The sequence below is a fragment of the Lolium perenne genome, chromosome 1 (assembly GCF_019359855.2).
Source record: "Lolium perenne isolate Kyuss_39 chromosome 1, Kyuss_2.0, whole genome shotgun sequence".
Classification (NCBI taxonomy): Eukaryota; Viridiplantae; Streptophyta; class Magnoliopsida; order Poales; family Poaceae; genus Lolium; species Lolium perenne.
The window spans coordinates 85,557,398-85,573,406 of NC_067244.2; positions in this window are offsets into that span (position 1 = coordinate 85,557,398).

Consider the following 16,009-nt stretch of genomic DNA (forward strand, 5'->3'; position numbering starts at 1 on the left):
CTGCTCGTTTTTCCATATGCCCAACGCACTAGTAGCTTCGTGACGCAAGCATACTGCACACAGTGCTCCATGGCCATCCAATCTCCTTCCTGCGTTTTACTTTTTTCCTTGTACTTTTTCCCATCTCCCCATTCTTTTTTCCTTTCTTTACTTGAGGATCATGCCTCCTCTGCAAGAAGTCACTGCCCCATCCGAACCTCCTTTTAACCTACACGGTGGCATCCGATCCTAGTTGGACATGTGAGGAAGTAAGTTGGGGCATACCATTGGCCATGCCCTGAGATAGCTATCGGCCGTGACGTTGAACGGGTGTGGTGCCGCTTGTGTCTTGTTCGAAGATGGCAAATGGAGCAAATGATCTTCTCGGCTTGGATTTAGTTTTGGGTGAGCCCGACGGAGATATTCATATAGCCTTTTGTTTGATCCTGCACTATGATAGTACGTTTTCAGTTCAGTTATGAAAGCCGGAAGATTCGAAATGAGACTGGGATTAAATTAGTTAAGACATCAACCACCGGCCACGTGAACTACGCATACGAACAACAAAAGACGGAAATGTATAAGTTTTAGAGTGGTTGACATTTTTAATAACCACTCATCCATCTCAATCTATCGGTGGCAAATAGACGGAACCATGCTGGCGGAACTAACAATATGGGACCGGAACCAAAATCTGTGAGACCGAAATCTCAAATATATTTTGTGAACATTATAAAAGACCAGCGTCCTTATGAGCGGCCGAAGCATCGACAGCAGAAATCTTGAAACAACAATCAATTAAGCAAATTTGCACACGTCTTAAAGCAATTGCACAAATCTTGAAGCAACGATCAATTGAGCATATCTATCACCGAAGAGGAGACCTAGAAGGAGCTCGTCGGATCGGAGAGGATCAGAGGAGACACGGGTTTGGACCCACAAACATGTGTCAGAGAAGACCAGAGGCTTTTCCCTTCCAAAAATGATCGACTATTTTTTTCTTTTGTGTCCGCTGGCAAATCAAATTAGACGGAACCACATGGAACCTAGGTTTGGTGCCAATCACCGTAAAAGAGCTCAAATTGGAAACTAGCTACATATATAGGCACAACTTTATTCAAAGAAGAAAAAAGAGAATGAAGAGGGTGAACAACTAAATACACTAAGCAACTAGAAACAAGTAAACCAAACTAAGCTTGAACGCCCAAAGGATTGCTTGAATCTCATTAAGAGGATGTGGCTTCTGCTAAACAGGGTTGCTCCATCAAGCACTAGGTTACAAGTTTACAACAAGCAGCACATCGGAGTCCGATCAATATCTCACGAAAAAACCCTAGTAGGGCAACACCATCAACACAAGAAGCGCGGACCTTAGATCAGGTTGCCAATTTGTCGCGGGTTTATTCATGGACACCGGGTGAGAACACTTCTTTTGGTTTGGCGAGGGGTGGTAAGGCAATACGAACAATCTCACGCAAGCACAATAAACACATGACAATTTTACCCAGGTTCAGGATGCTCTTTTGAGCTAAGGCCCCACGTTCTGCTTTCCCGAATTCATCGCCGGAGTGATGATTACAATGAAGAACTTGCCTTGCGGGGGAGAACCCTTCAAACTTGTTCTTCAGCGTCCAAAGAACTAAGGTGAGAAGACTCTCTCCTTAGCCCTCAGTTGCTATAGGATCCAACCATCCTTTTTTGTGAATAGAATATGATCCAACCATATGTGCGCATGGGCGTCATGTGTACGCCCACACTTCACCAGTAGCCCGTGAAGAGGTATGTTCCTTCACACGTGCGGCCATCTGAGTTGACGGGCAGTAGTGTCCAAGAGGGTCTCCATGCTTCGGACACGCTGTGTTGGCTGGGAGGGATCATGTCCCCGTGTCCCCCAGAAGGAGCTCTAGAGTGAAGGATCCTTCGCCACATGCCGAAGAAGTCCCGGGACTCCTCCATGAGAGTGGCACTGCCCCTCTTGGGTGTGTGTTCCCAAGGAAGCAGAGCCAGACCATACATGCCAAGGAGGCGACACGCTCTAGCCGGGTCGTGCAGTCCCCGGTTCTCGCGACACCAATAGTAGCCCCGGGGCATGGCCCTGGCTAGGACAGATCCGCTGCCGAGGCCATGCCCTTCTGAGAGCGTGTGTCGCCTTAGTCTTCTGCTACTCTGTCAACGTGACTTTTGATGCTTCTGTAGACGCGTTTTACCACCTCAGACGAGGGGCATCATTTATTTGTTCACATGAACCGCCACACATCATAGGGATTGGTCTTCCAAGCTGCCAACTCTAGTGTTATCTTTCCTCCGTCCTGCATCTCTCATTAGCTTCTCCCTATTCGAACGCCGGTGATAGATCTTCCTCGTGATGTCGCGGGCCAGTGGTCATATTCCCTCACCAGGGTTGTCTTAGATAGCCTCTCCCTTCGCTTCTGTGGCTCGAGCAGATCAGATGGCGGGATCCCTTTCCACCGAGGAGGAGGAGGAGGTGGAGTCTGTGCCCAGGCGTTTCGATCCATTTCCCCATCTCATCGTTCTCGCGGGGGCAAGCACCCGGGCCACCATGCAGGTTGTCATCACTGGGAGAACCGGGTCCCATGAATCGATTTTGTGTCGCACAGAGCACAACCAACCCGCCGAGAAAGCCGTTCCACTAGCCTCGCGTCTACCGTGAGGGAACCCAGAAGGATCTAGGGAAGGAACACCCATCCTCTTTCCTCAGGAAAGAAATGCCAACCATGATGTTCATCCTTCGACCCCGGGAAAGGAGGCACCTTCGGTGACTCGGACTCAACCTCATTGTAGCTTGGACCAAGGACGATGAGATAATGCAATACAATGCTGAGTCAGGACCAGAGAAGAGGCACGAGACGTAGCGTTGGTACACTGCGTAAGTGTTTCCTATTTGGTGAAAGATGCAAGAAGAGCCACATACAAAGACTCGGCGCTACCTTAGATGCAATTGGGAGGTCTACTACTAGGCCAGTGCATGAGGCTCCCCCTAGTGGTCTGACAAGATGATAAGGCCAAACCTGGGAAACGGAAAAGAGGCAAAGGCGTGAAGACCCAAGCTCCGGGAGAAGACAAAACACTAGCACTATGTCGTCATCAGCCCATAGTTTGCGTCATCGAAGCTCCCTATGGGTGTTTTAGGAATCCATGGCCATTGTGGCACCCCCTTGGAGTATAAAAAGAGGATCGTGGCCATATGGGGAAAGAGAGGCTCCCGGATCCAGACGATCCTCGAATCTAGAGAGAGATATGGTGAAACGGGGTAAGGTCGGGAGATAAGATAGATTCACATAGAGGGTTCCAAGGAAAGTTCATATTCTACCTTGGAACCCTGACGAGACATGTCACATCTTGCATGAAATCCCCCAATTCATACACTTCGCAAGGAAATATAGATCAGCCGTAGGATGTAGGTTTGTTAGCCTCCGGGTGGCCTGAACCTGGTAAATCGCCATGCTCATGTGTTCGTGCAACTAGAGAATAAACCTTGGATGCGTTGTTCACTCCCATATCGAACAAATAATAGTGGTATGCGATATCCTTGATGTCCTGGTTCCCGCACACAACGTGTTTCTTGGTCTTCACCATCTGCCTCAGCTCCGACATCATTGAGAAGAGTCAAGACTCCATGGCAAGTCGAGGGAGATCCTGGCGAGGAATCTTCTATGGCGACTCTGTTGTGCCAGCTAGGCGCTTAGCGATAGGACCATCCACTCAGGTGCTCGAGCGACCATATATGAATAAACGCAGACCATGTTTGAGTCACCCAGAGCCGCAAAGGCGTGAAGGAGAACTCCATCTGCGGCTCCCCCGGCTATCTCCATGCTCCCACCCATGGGGTGCTCGGTGTCGGGGGTATGTCTAATAGGATATACCATGATAGTGGGCTAGCTTAGCAAGCCCGATTGGCCCATTTAGGTGGAAAGATTATCAAGACAGTCGGGCATCTCAGTTGCTTGAAGATGGAGGCCAAACCAACTAAGGAGGTCCAAGCAAAATTCTAGAAGGTTCGGGAAGATGGAAGACTTGTAGTACAAGACATGGCATACTTACCGACATAGACTAGGATGTTGTAGTTGGTTAGGTCTTCACCTCCATTGGACCCTAGGTTCTGGAACCTTTATAAGATGGCCTAGCCGAATCCTTTAGGGAAAGAAGAAAATAGAGCAGCTTATATCTCAACATCTCACTGTAATTTGTACTTCGTATCATTATAGTGAATTCTAGCAGGATGTAGCGATCCTCCACCGAAGGGACATGAACCTGGGTAAACCGCTGAGTTACACCATCCCGAGCATCCCTTTGTCTAGTTCCACTACTAACCCTAAGTCGTGAGTACCCCCTTATTTGGTGCACACTGCGGGGCTAGCGACATCTAGGGTCAAGATTTTGGCAGAAGCACTTAGAGGCATTGACGCTACCATGAAAACCTATTGGTTGTCTACTTTGGTGGCACGCTGTTCATCGTGGCAGATACTTTCGAGTTTCCCACAATGATGCCTCTTACATGATCATCCCAATCGGTGGCATTGACATCTTCTCTGGCTTCACTTTAGTGCAGGAGGCATACGAAGCAATCCCCACATGACTCGCCCTAGATGTGGAAACCGCAGTGGAAGCTAGATCTGGATCTACCCTCTTAACTGATGCAACCGAGTTCTAGATTGGAAAAAACTCTACCCATATCCTCTCCAACCTTGAGGAGGATATCGTGGTCGAAAGCAGATTTGCGTCTGTCCTCCCAGTTCAGGGTCCCGACTATTATCATCACCACTTTGTGGGGCACGCCGATGTTGTCCCAGGTTCACCTGAAGACGGGGAAGACCTGATCCATGCCATAAACGAGGGGTGCGATGATATCTACTCGGAAGTAAGTATCAAGATTATCTAGAACTACCCCTATTCACCAGGAAAATTGTGACTAGGAAGGTGAATCTGAGCCGTCTGATGAAGATAATGATCGGAACCACTTTTTGTGGCAAATCCAGCAAGTCCTCTTGGGAAAGTCGACAGTACCCTCAGAGACGGTAGCGGTTTTCATCATGCAAAACGACACATGTGATACCTTTGATCCAGAATACCGGATGCAGTTGCTTTTCCCTAGAAGACTTAGGTTTATATCGATCCTTAGAAGCGACTATTATGGTTATTTACTCAAGCAAGACCTTGTTAGCTTGTAAAATCTTCATCTCACCGGACCTTCAAGTTTACTTGGGCTAAGGTTTCACCTGTAGTTGTGCATACATGTAATGGGATAAATAATAATAATAATAATAATAAGCAGAATTGTGCATAATCAATTCAGATTAGATTCATGTGTGCGATGCATTCTTATGTAATATAGACTCAAGTCGCGCCGGTTATCTACAGACTAATGTCCAATCCAATCACTCTAGTCGCACTGGTTATGAAGGATTATTAAGTGCTTAGAATACACCAAAGCATTTAGATTGATTATACCCTAATGGATCTCAAACTACCACCGTACTACCCCTACTATTATTGGGTTTTGCAAGAAGTATCAAAATGCCACTAATCTAACCTCATTACCTTTATCAATCATCAGGGTCTTGGGTACTTAACAAGTCCTAGATTGAGGTAGGAGATAGAGATACAATCATAGAAATATTAAATGAAAATTAAGCACAACACCCATGTAAAGTTAGATGCACATGATGTTGGGAGGCTAGGCCTAAACCCTCATCCTGTGAGGTACTGACACTTGATAAGATCAACAATCATAAACACTGTATATAAATTCTTAAGATCAATATTAAATAGTATTACAAAGCCACCAATTGTGATGAGATCAAGAGTAGAGGTAGAATCTATGGTTATGAAGAGGGGAGAGGATGGAGATGGTGATTAGTATGGCGGTGGAGCAGCGCTTCCCCTCTGAAAGTGCATGGATCCCCCATGTGTGGTTTTGGTAATTAATGACAATCCCTATGGACTAATGTTTGCATTGAGTCATATGTGAGGAGTTGTCCATAGGAAATGCTTGAACCATATTTTGTATTCAAGGTTGCAAATAGAAGAATGTAACGAAGATCAAGTATTAAAAGTATGTCTTGAAGAAGAAGATTGGGTGAGCTGTCATGTGTATCTTCAAGACATCAACATAATGAAGAAAGAAGAAATGGTGTGCAAGTTCAAGATGAGACATATCGAAGAGATCATATGCTTGAGGCTTGCCATCCATATGGTGATCATGGATATGTGAAGACGCGCCGAATAAGAAGCTCTCCCATATTGGATTATGGGGGAGCACTCGCAAGACTTCATCAAGCAAGCACAATCAAGAAAGGTGTTCCACCTTGTTGCGGTCAAGATCATCATCATCAAGATCAAGTGGAATGCACAAGATTAAGGTTTAGTATTGATAGGTTTTCTTTCTTACCAGTCTCATGGTATAGTTGGGAAACCGGGTTATAGGTTAGTTGCCGCACTATCAAGAGGCTCTTGAGTGAGTAACTCGATCGTATCATTTGGGGTGAGCTCAAACCTTTGCATACTTGTATCATCTTTCTTGGTTGTTATTTGGATCTTATCCATGTGGTGTTTTAGAGCTTGTGTTTATTCTCATGGCAATCTCTAGTTCATCGAAAACGGATTCCACATGAATCACTTGTTGCGTTTTCGATATTGGAGTATTTCCCGGTTCTTGTATTGAAAATTTTCACCTCTACATTCTTGGAAACCCACACTTGTTCCTAATATTTTCACTCTTTGTGGGGTATAAATTTTCATCAAATTTACAACAAAACTGGTTCCACCTAAACCCGAGTTTCCTAACTCAAGCAGTTGCATTTTCCTTTTTAGCCGCGTTGCCGGTTTATCTCTTTTAGATAGGTTAAAATTTTATCCACTTCGTTTTATACTCCCTTGGTGTAATATGATGTTTATCTACACGATCTTGTAGGTCTTGTTCCCAGCTTCAAAACGATCCCAAGATCATCAAAATCTAAGTCCGGATGCTCTAGTTATGGTCGTTTCAGTTTCAGCTATTTTCTGCATTTTCCAGGGCTGGAGACTCCAGTCTCGGGGGCGCCGGAGACTGGGGGGAGGGGGACAGAAACTCCGGTCCTAGACCAGAGACTCCGGTCTAGTCATATTTAGTGGGGTGGACCTATAAAAGGCCCCCTTTCTTCCCCAAGGGATGGTTGCTTCTCTTACTCTCTCTCTACTCCATTGTTGACCTTTAGAAGCTTCCTCTCCCTCTAATACTTCCATGATTCTTTCACCTATTAGAGGGAAAAGAGAGAAGAGATCTACATCGACATCTTGACCAATTAAATCCCTCTCTTTGTGAGGGGAACCCACTAGATCTAGATCTTGGGGAAATTTGGTGTTCCTCCTCTTATTTGCTCTTCCTCTCTTATTCCCCCAATAGCTTTTGTAGATTTGTTGGAGTTTGAGAGAGAAGTATTTGAGCATCTTTGTGGTATTCTTGACATTGCATTTTTTGCATCGGTTTGATTCCTTCGTAGTGATACGTGGAGGTGAAAGTTCGTGAGATATTACCTTCGGGAGCTTGTTCCCGAAGCTTATTCCTCTTGGGTCTTTGGACCCTAGACGGCTTAGTGGTCTTTGTGGTGTTATTGGGGACTCCAATTAAGTTGTGGATATTCTTCAAGTGCAAGGCCTTTGTTGCCATTTATTGGGAGCCTCCAATTAAGTTGTGGAGATAACCCCAAGCTTTGTGCGGGTTTGGTGACCACCCTCAAGGTTCGATAGTGGATCTCGGACATCCCTTTTGGTGGGAATTCTCGAGGAGAATACGGTGAGGCCTTCCTAGCATTTTGAGTGACTTGTCCTCCACACCACTCCAACGGAGGGTAGCAGTTGCAAGAGTGTGAACTTATGATTTATCCCGAAGTTCAACATTGATAAGGATAAAGAAGGTACTCCTGATTTATCTATGTCTATGTCTGATGAACATATGGAATCCGAATTTGAAGATGATGAACTTTTTAATGAAAATGATAAATCTCTGAGTCCTAAAATATCAATGTTATTGAGCCAAAGTTTCTAAAAATTGGAAGATTTTAAATACCAATTCCTCCTGCAAAACAAAAGTACCAAATATTAATGGTTGGAACAATTCCAATCCATTATGAGGTACCCTGAAATTTCCTTTTTTTTTATTTCTTTTGAATCATGGTTTCTCTTTGTCATACTAATAATGAGACTTGATCAACCTCTTTCTTAACATGATAATGATAAGATTATGATCCTAGTATTTTATTATTGCATTAGTAATAAAGTTTCTTTCAAGTTTTTCCATCTAGCATTTTATCCCTTTAATTAAGTTCTGACAACTTCTAACAATTTTTGAGTTCTGAAATTTTTTACACATAAATGTTCCCCAAAAATCACCAAAAAATACACAGGTCATTTTTCTGCATAGCGGGATCCACCAGGCAAAAGGACGAGGCAAAACAACAAACAAGGGATGAAAGAGCAGGGGTGGCGCGCCCTACTTCTTTGGGCGCTCTACCTATCCTCTTTGGCCCCACAAAGGGAGTTAGGTGTGGGGCAAAGACCCAGATGCTTCCCCTAGACTCAAAAGCCGACCAGGTATTTTTTTGAAAAAAATTTCTCTACCCCATTGCTGCTCCATCTTCGATCTAACAATTTGGGCAGCCATTTGCAAATTCCTTTGGAGGAATTACTCATCGGTATGTGAATCCTCCACCCATCCAATTTGTTTTTGATATGATGCTTTATATTATGAGGAGGATGTTGTTCTTGATGACATATATTATGCTTGAGAAATCCCAAGATTTCGAAGTTTTAGGGTGAAATAATTGGTAGTTTTGCTTGGTAGAGCCTCTGTGAGTATTGTTGAGTTGATTTAACTTGCTACATCTAATTTTTTAGTGGTTTTTGATTAAAGCGTTGTAGGTTTACACCCTCATGGAGAAAGAAAAAGGGCTATTTAGTAGCCTTAGGTCAAGAAGGAATGTAAGGGTGGCTCTCAATGTGGATGATGGCCAGCAATTTGAGGATGAATTGCTCTATAAAGTGGAAGCTCTCGATGTGCATGCAACTAGGTGGCAAGACCTGAAGATGCTAAAGGAAATGCATATAGAGGAAGATTTTGCTTTCTTCCTAGAGCATACACGGATGTAAGGATTTGCAAGCCGTCCATACAAGACGTATGACGAAATAACCCACGAGTTCCTCGCTTCATTTAGGTTTGCACATACCAAGGAAAGGACAGGTAAGAAAGGTAAGACATACCATCCCTGCCATATTTGATGTTAAATTTGTCATGCAACAAACTAGATATGTTATGTCCCTTGATGAATTTTGCAAATCCATTAATGTTCCAAATGTTGAGAGTTGGGAGGAAATCCCTAGTGATTCCGATGAGGTTATGCAGACATTTTGGAGGAGCATTAGTGTGGATGTTCCCAATGATATCCGTAGGAGTAAACTCTCTCATATTCAACATCCAGGGTTGAGGTATTTTGCTTTGTTCCTAGTTAGGGGATTCCTAGCTAGGAAAAATGTAACTGCTTGCACAAGGCTTGTTGTTTATTTGTTGAGATGTGCTAGGAATGGAACTTATACTACATTCAACTTGGAAATAATTATTGCTAGAACCTTGTCTTATGTTGTTTACCACAATGATTCTAAGACACTCTATGCATGTGCTATTGCCACTATGGTTTATGAGCACATTAGAGAAGAACGGGGATTTCATAACATTGGAACTGAAATTTTAGAATCCAACTTGTTGGATGCTAGAATATTGACTAAAATGGGAATTCTTGTTGGAGTGTGGTACAAATATTTTTATAAGTATAAGTATATAGTTAGCAAGGTATTTTTGCTTATACTATGCTCTTCGTCTTGACTGTTTTAATAGGTTATCAAACAAATGGATCATCGAGCAATAAGAACATGAGTGGGATTGGCTCCCGCAACTCCACAGGACGACGCATGGCCTGAGGAGGCCCCTGAGCCTCCTCGTTAGGAGGAGTTTAAGGAGGTACCTGTGCTGCTACAAGCGGAGTGGTACGAGCCAGAACCACCACAACATGAATGGTACAAGCCTATGCCGCCTCAACATGATTGGCACGAGCCAACACCGCATCAGCAAGAGTGGCATGCACCGCCTGCACCGGATGCCCGGGGGTTCGCACCTGCCGCACCCGATTACTAGCCTAGGGAAGGATCTTCTTCCCAATGGGGGAATGAAGGTGCTTATTCACAGTGGGGTCATCCATGACCCTTCTACGATGATGGATCACACGGTTGGGGCCCCGTCTCCGACTATCCCGGCTACTAGCTTCTCCCCAAGCTTGGGGGAGTATGTGCTCTTCCGCCCCTTCTCCATTGTATATTGCCATGTTAGTTTTCTTTGCATGCATTGTAGTTTTTATTTTATTTTTTGCAATTTGAAAAACCCAAAAATATTTATAATTTTGTTGCTTCATTTAGTTTTGTTTAGCAAAAACCCAAAAAACCAAAAATATTTTCGTTTTGCTTCTAAAAGAGAAAAAGGAGTTACAAATTTCTGCATGCTAGTCTTCACCGTTTGATTTTTAATTCCTAGCATGTAACTTCGATTGTGCTGAAATTTTCGCAGGCATTTACAAATTTTCATCCCCTACTCTCACAAACATTAGAAAAAAATCCTGGAATGTTTAAGTTGGTCTGAAAAGGGTTGCACAGCTGCTGGAATTTATTGACAGATTTTGTTTTTCATCACTAAAAGTGGCTAGTTGAATTTTCTATTGGTCCAAAATGAATGCTATATTTCTAGATGGATCCCAGACACTTGAGGCACCTTATTGAAATCATATTTTTAAGGTTACTACTGTAAGAATGAGATGCTTTGGGTGTACTAAGTTAAATCTCTTAATTCTACATTTGAGCTTGTTGCGTAGTTCCAGTTGGGAGAGGAAGAACAATGATGATGAAACTGTATGTGAGGATCAATAAAAGAGGTATGCCACTTTTGCTATATTCATGTATGGAATTTAACGATAGCAAATACTTGTGCATAGTTTCATCAACACTTGGGAAAGTGTTATTAGTTGTCTACTATTTTTGTGTTCTCCTCTCTATTTATGATGCAAGTAAGATATTATTGAGGAATACTATTTATACATGATTGAGAGATAGTGGTTTTGAGTAAAGTCTACGCATCCCATAATACTTGTTATTGCGGACTTGGCACATATTCAATGATTAATTATATTCCTACGTCTCTTTAAAATATGAAGGTTAATGTCTGTATGACAGTCCAACCCTTTAAATGGCAGAACTCATCGTTGAAACATATATAAGTCGGTTGATAGTATATTTGGTTGACCAACTGATACGTCTCAAACGTATCTATAATTTCTTATGTTCCATGCTACTTTTATGATGATACTCACATGTTTTATACACACTTTATGTCATTATTACGCATTTTCCGGCACTAACCTATTGACAAGATGCCGAAGAGCCAGTTCCTGTTTTCTGATGTTTTTGGTTTCAGAAATCCTACAAAGGAAATATTCTCGGAATTGGACGAAATCAACGCCCAGTATCTTATTTTTCCCGGAAGCTTCCAGAGCACCGAAGAGGGGCCAGAGGGGAGGCCCAGGGCCTCCACACAACATGGCGGCGCGGCCAGAGGGGGGGCGCCCCCTACTGTGTGGGCCCCCCAGGACCCTTCCGACTCCGCCTCTTCGCCTATTTAAGCCTCCGTGACCTAAAACTTCGAAACGAAGAAGCCACGATACGAGAAAAGTTCCAGAGCCGCCGCCATCGCGAAGCCAAGATTCGGGGGACAGAAGTCTCTGTTCCGGCACGCCGCCGGGACGGGGAAGTGCCCCCGGAAGGCATCTCCATCGACACCACCGCCATCTTCATCGCCGTTGCTGTCTCCCATGATGAGGAGGGAGTAGTTCTCCCCCGAGGCTGAGGGCTCTACCGTAGCTATGTGGTTCATCTCTCTCTCTCTCTCTCTTTGTGATCTAGTTGAATATCATCTATGTGCTACTCTAGTGATGTTATTAAAGTATTCTATTCCTCCTCCATGATGTAATGTTGACAGTGTGTGCATCATGTAGTACTTGGCATAGGTTATGATTGTAATCTCTTGTAGATTATGGAGTTAACTATTACTATGATAGTATTGATGTGATCTATTCCCCCTTTCATAGCCTGACGGTGACGGTGTGCATGCTATGTTAGTACTCGGTTTAAATTGCAATGGTCTATCATGCACTCTAAAGGTTACTTAAATATGAACTCCGGATGTTGTGGAGCTTGTTAACTCCGGCTTGAGGGAGCTCTTGTAGCCCTACACAATGAATGGTGTTTGTTATCCAACAAGAGAGTGTAGAGTAGTTTCAGTTATGTGATCAATGTTGAGAGTGTCCACTAGTGAAAGTATGATCCCTAGGCCTTGTTTCTAAGCATCGAATCTCCATTTATTTACTGTTCTACTGCATGTTTACTTGCTGCCATATTTATTTCAGATTGCTATTACCACTCATATTCATCCATATTACTTGTATTTCACTATCTCTTCGCCGAACTAGTGCACCTATACATCTGACAAGTGTATTAGGTGTGTTGGGGACACAAGAGACTTCTTGTATCGTAATTGCAGGGTTGCTTGAGAGGGATATCTTTGACCTCTACCTCCCTGAGTTCGATAAACCTTGGGTGATTCACTTAAGGGAAACTTGCTGCTGTTCTACAAACCTCTGCTCTTGGAGGCCCAACACTGTCTACAGGAAAAGAAGCGTGCGTAGACATCAAGCTATTCTATGGCGCCATTGCCGGAGAGGTAAGGTAAAAGGTATTCACATCCTCCGACTACTAAGCTATTTCCTAGCACTGTTGCCGGTGTGTGAGTGCTCGAAGCTATTTCCTTTAGATCCTGCAATTGCATCTTTTTGTTTCTTTTTCACTAGTTAGGAATAATGGAAAATAACAGTGAGCTTTTTAATCTATTTCCTGAGTTAAGACATAAATTGTGTGATGCGAAAATTAAAAAACCAATGGAACCTTATTTGCATGCTAGTAGCAATGTTATTAGTATGAACACCATTGTTGATAATGCTATGGAAGAATTTAAGCTTGGGGAAGCTGGTTTTGATGAGCATGATATTTTTAGTCCCCCAAGCATGGAGGAGAAAATTTACTTTGATGATACTTTACCTCCTATATATGATGATTACAATGATGACTATCATCCACCTACTATTGAGGAGAAAATTAATTATGATTATACTATTCCTCCTATATTTGATGATTATGGTGATAATGATAGCTACCTTGTTGAATTTGCTCCCACTACAATTAATAAGAATGACTATGCTTATGTTGGGAGTAGTAGTTATTTTATGCATGAGACTCATGATAAGAATGCTTTATGTGATAGTTATATTGTTGAGTTTGTTCATGATACTACTGAAAGTTATTATGAGAGAGGGAAACATGGTTATATGCATCTTAATAATATTAAGTTTCCCCTCTTTATGTTGAGAATTTTGAAGTTACTCGTGTTTTATCTTCCTATGCTTGTCACTTTGTTCTTCATGAATTTGTTTATTTACAAGATTCCTTTTCATAGGAAGTGGGTTAGGCTTAAATTTGTTTTGAATTTGCTTTTTGATGCTCTCTTTTGCTTCAACTCTTATTTCTTGCGAGTGCATCATTAAAATTATTGAGCCCATCTTAATGGCTATAAAGAAAGCACTTCTTGGGAGATAACCCATGTGTTTATTTTACTACAGTAATTTTTGTTTTATATTTGAGTCTTGGAAGTTGTTACTACTGTAGCAACCTCTCCTTATCTTTATTTTATTGCATTGTTGTGCCAAGTACAGTCTTTTATAGTAAGGTTGATACTAGATTTGGATTACTGCGCAGAAACAGATTTCTTGTTGTCACGAATTTGAGTAGTATTATCTGTAGGTAACTCAGAAAAATTGGCAAATTTACGTGCGTGATCCTCAGATATGTACGCAACTTTCATTCAATTTGAGCATTTTCATCTGATCAAGTTTAGTGCCCCAGAAAAATTCGTCTTTACGGACTGTTCTGTTTTGACAGATTCTGCCTTTTATTTCGCATTGCCTTTTTTGCTATGTTGGATGGATTTATTTGTTCCATTAACTTTAAGTAGCTTTGGGCAATGTCCAGAAGTGTTAAGAATGATTGTGTCACCTCTGAACATGTGAATTTTTGATTATGCACTAACCCTCTAATGAGATTGTTTTGAGTTTGGTGTGGAGGAAGTTTTCAAGGGTCAAGAGAGGAGGATGATATATGATCAAGAAGAGTGAAAACTCTAAGCTTGGGGATGCCCCCGTGTTTCATCCCTGCATATTTCAAGAAGACTCAAGCATCTAAGCTTGGGGATGCCCAAGGCATCCCCTTCTTCATCAACAAATTATCAGGTCACCTCTAGTGAAACTATATTTTTATTCCGTCACATCTTATGTGCTTTACTTGGAGCGTCTTTATGTTCTTGTTTTTGTTTTGTTTGAATAAAATTGGATCCTAGCATTCTTTGTGTGGGAGAGAGACACGCTCCGCTGTTGCATATGAACACATATGTTCTTAGCTTTATTCTTAATGTTCATGGCGAAGGTTGAAACTGCTTCGTTAATTGTTATATGGTTGGAAACAGAAAATGCTACATGTGGTAATTGGTATAATGTCTTGAATAATTTGATACTTGGCAATTGTTGTGCTCATATAGATCATGTTTAAGCTCTTGCATCATGTACTTTAAACCTATTAATGAAGAAATACTGTAGAGCTTGTTGAAATTTGGTTTGCATGATTGGTCTCTCTAAAGTCTAGGTATTTTCTGGTGAGGGTTTGAACAACAAGGAAGACAGTGTAGAGTCTTATAATGCTTGCAATATGTTCTTATGTAAGTTTTGCTGTACCGGTTCATACTTGTGTTTGCTTCAAACAACCTTGCTAGCCTAAGCCTTGTATTGAGAGGGAATACTTCTCGTACATCCAAATCCTTGCGCCAAAAACTATGCCAATTGTGTCCACCATACCTACCTACTACATGGTATTTCTCTGCCATTCCAAAGTAAATTGCTTGAGTGCTACCTTTAAAATTCCATTCTTTGTCTTTGCAATATATAGCTCATGGGAAAAATAGCTTAAAAACTATTATGGTATTGAATATGTACTTATGTATCTTATTTCTTAATAAGTTGCTTGTTGAGCGATAACCATGTTCCTGGGGACGCCATCAATTATTTCACCTTTGTTGAATATCATGTGAGTTGCTATGCATGTTCGTCTTGTCTGAAGTAAGGGTGATTTATCATGATCAAATGGTTTGAGTATGCATATTGTTAGAGAAGAACATTGGGCCGCTAACTAAAGCCATGATCCATGGTGGAAGTTTCAGTTTGGACAACAATCCTCAATCTCTTATGAGAATATTATCTGTTGTTGAAAGCTTATGCATTAAAGAGGAGTCCATTATCTGTTGTCTATGTTGTCCCGGTATGGATGTCTAAGTTGAGAATAATCAAAAGCGAGAAATCCAATGCGAGCTTTCTCCTTAGACCTTTGTACAGGCGGCATAGAGGTACCTTTGTGACACTTGGTTGAGACATATGTTATGCAATGATAATCCATGTAAATCCAAGCTAATCAGGACAAGGTGCGGGCACTATTGGTAATCTATGCATGAGGCTTGCAACTTATAGGATGTCTTATACATAACACATATGCTTTATTACTACCGTTGACAAAATTGTTTCTATGTTTTCAAAATAAAAGCTCTAGCACAAATATAGCAATCCATGCTTCCCTCTGCGAAGGGCCATTCTTTTACTTTTATGTTGAGTCAGTTTACCCACTTCCTTCCATCTTAGAAGCAAACACTTGTGTCAACTGTGTGCATTGATTCTTACATACTTGCTTATTTGCATTCATCATATTACTTTGTGTTGACAATTATCCATGAGATAAACATGTTGAAGTTGAAAGCAACTGCTGAAACTTATATCTTCCTTTGTGTTGC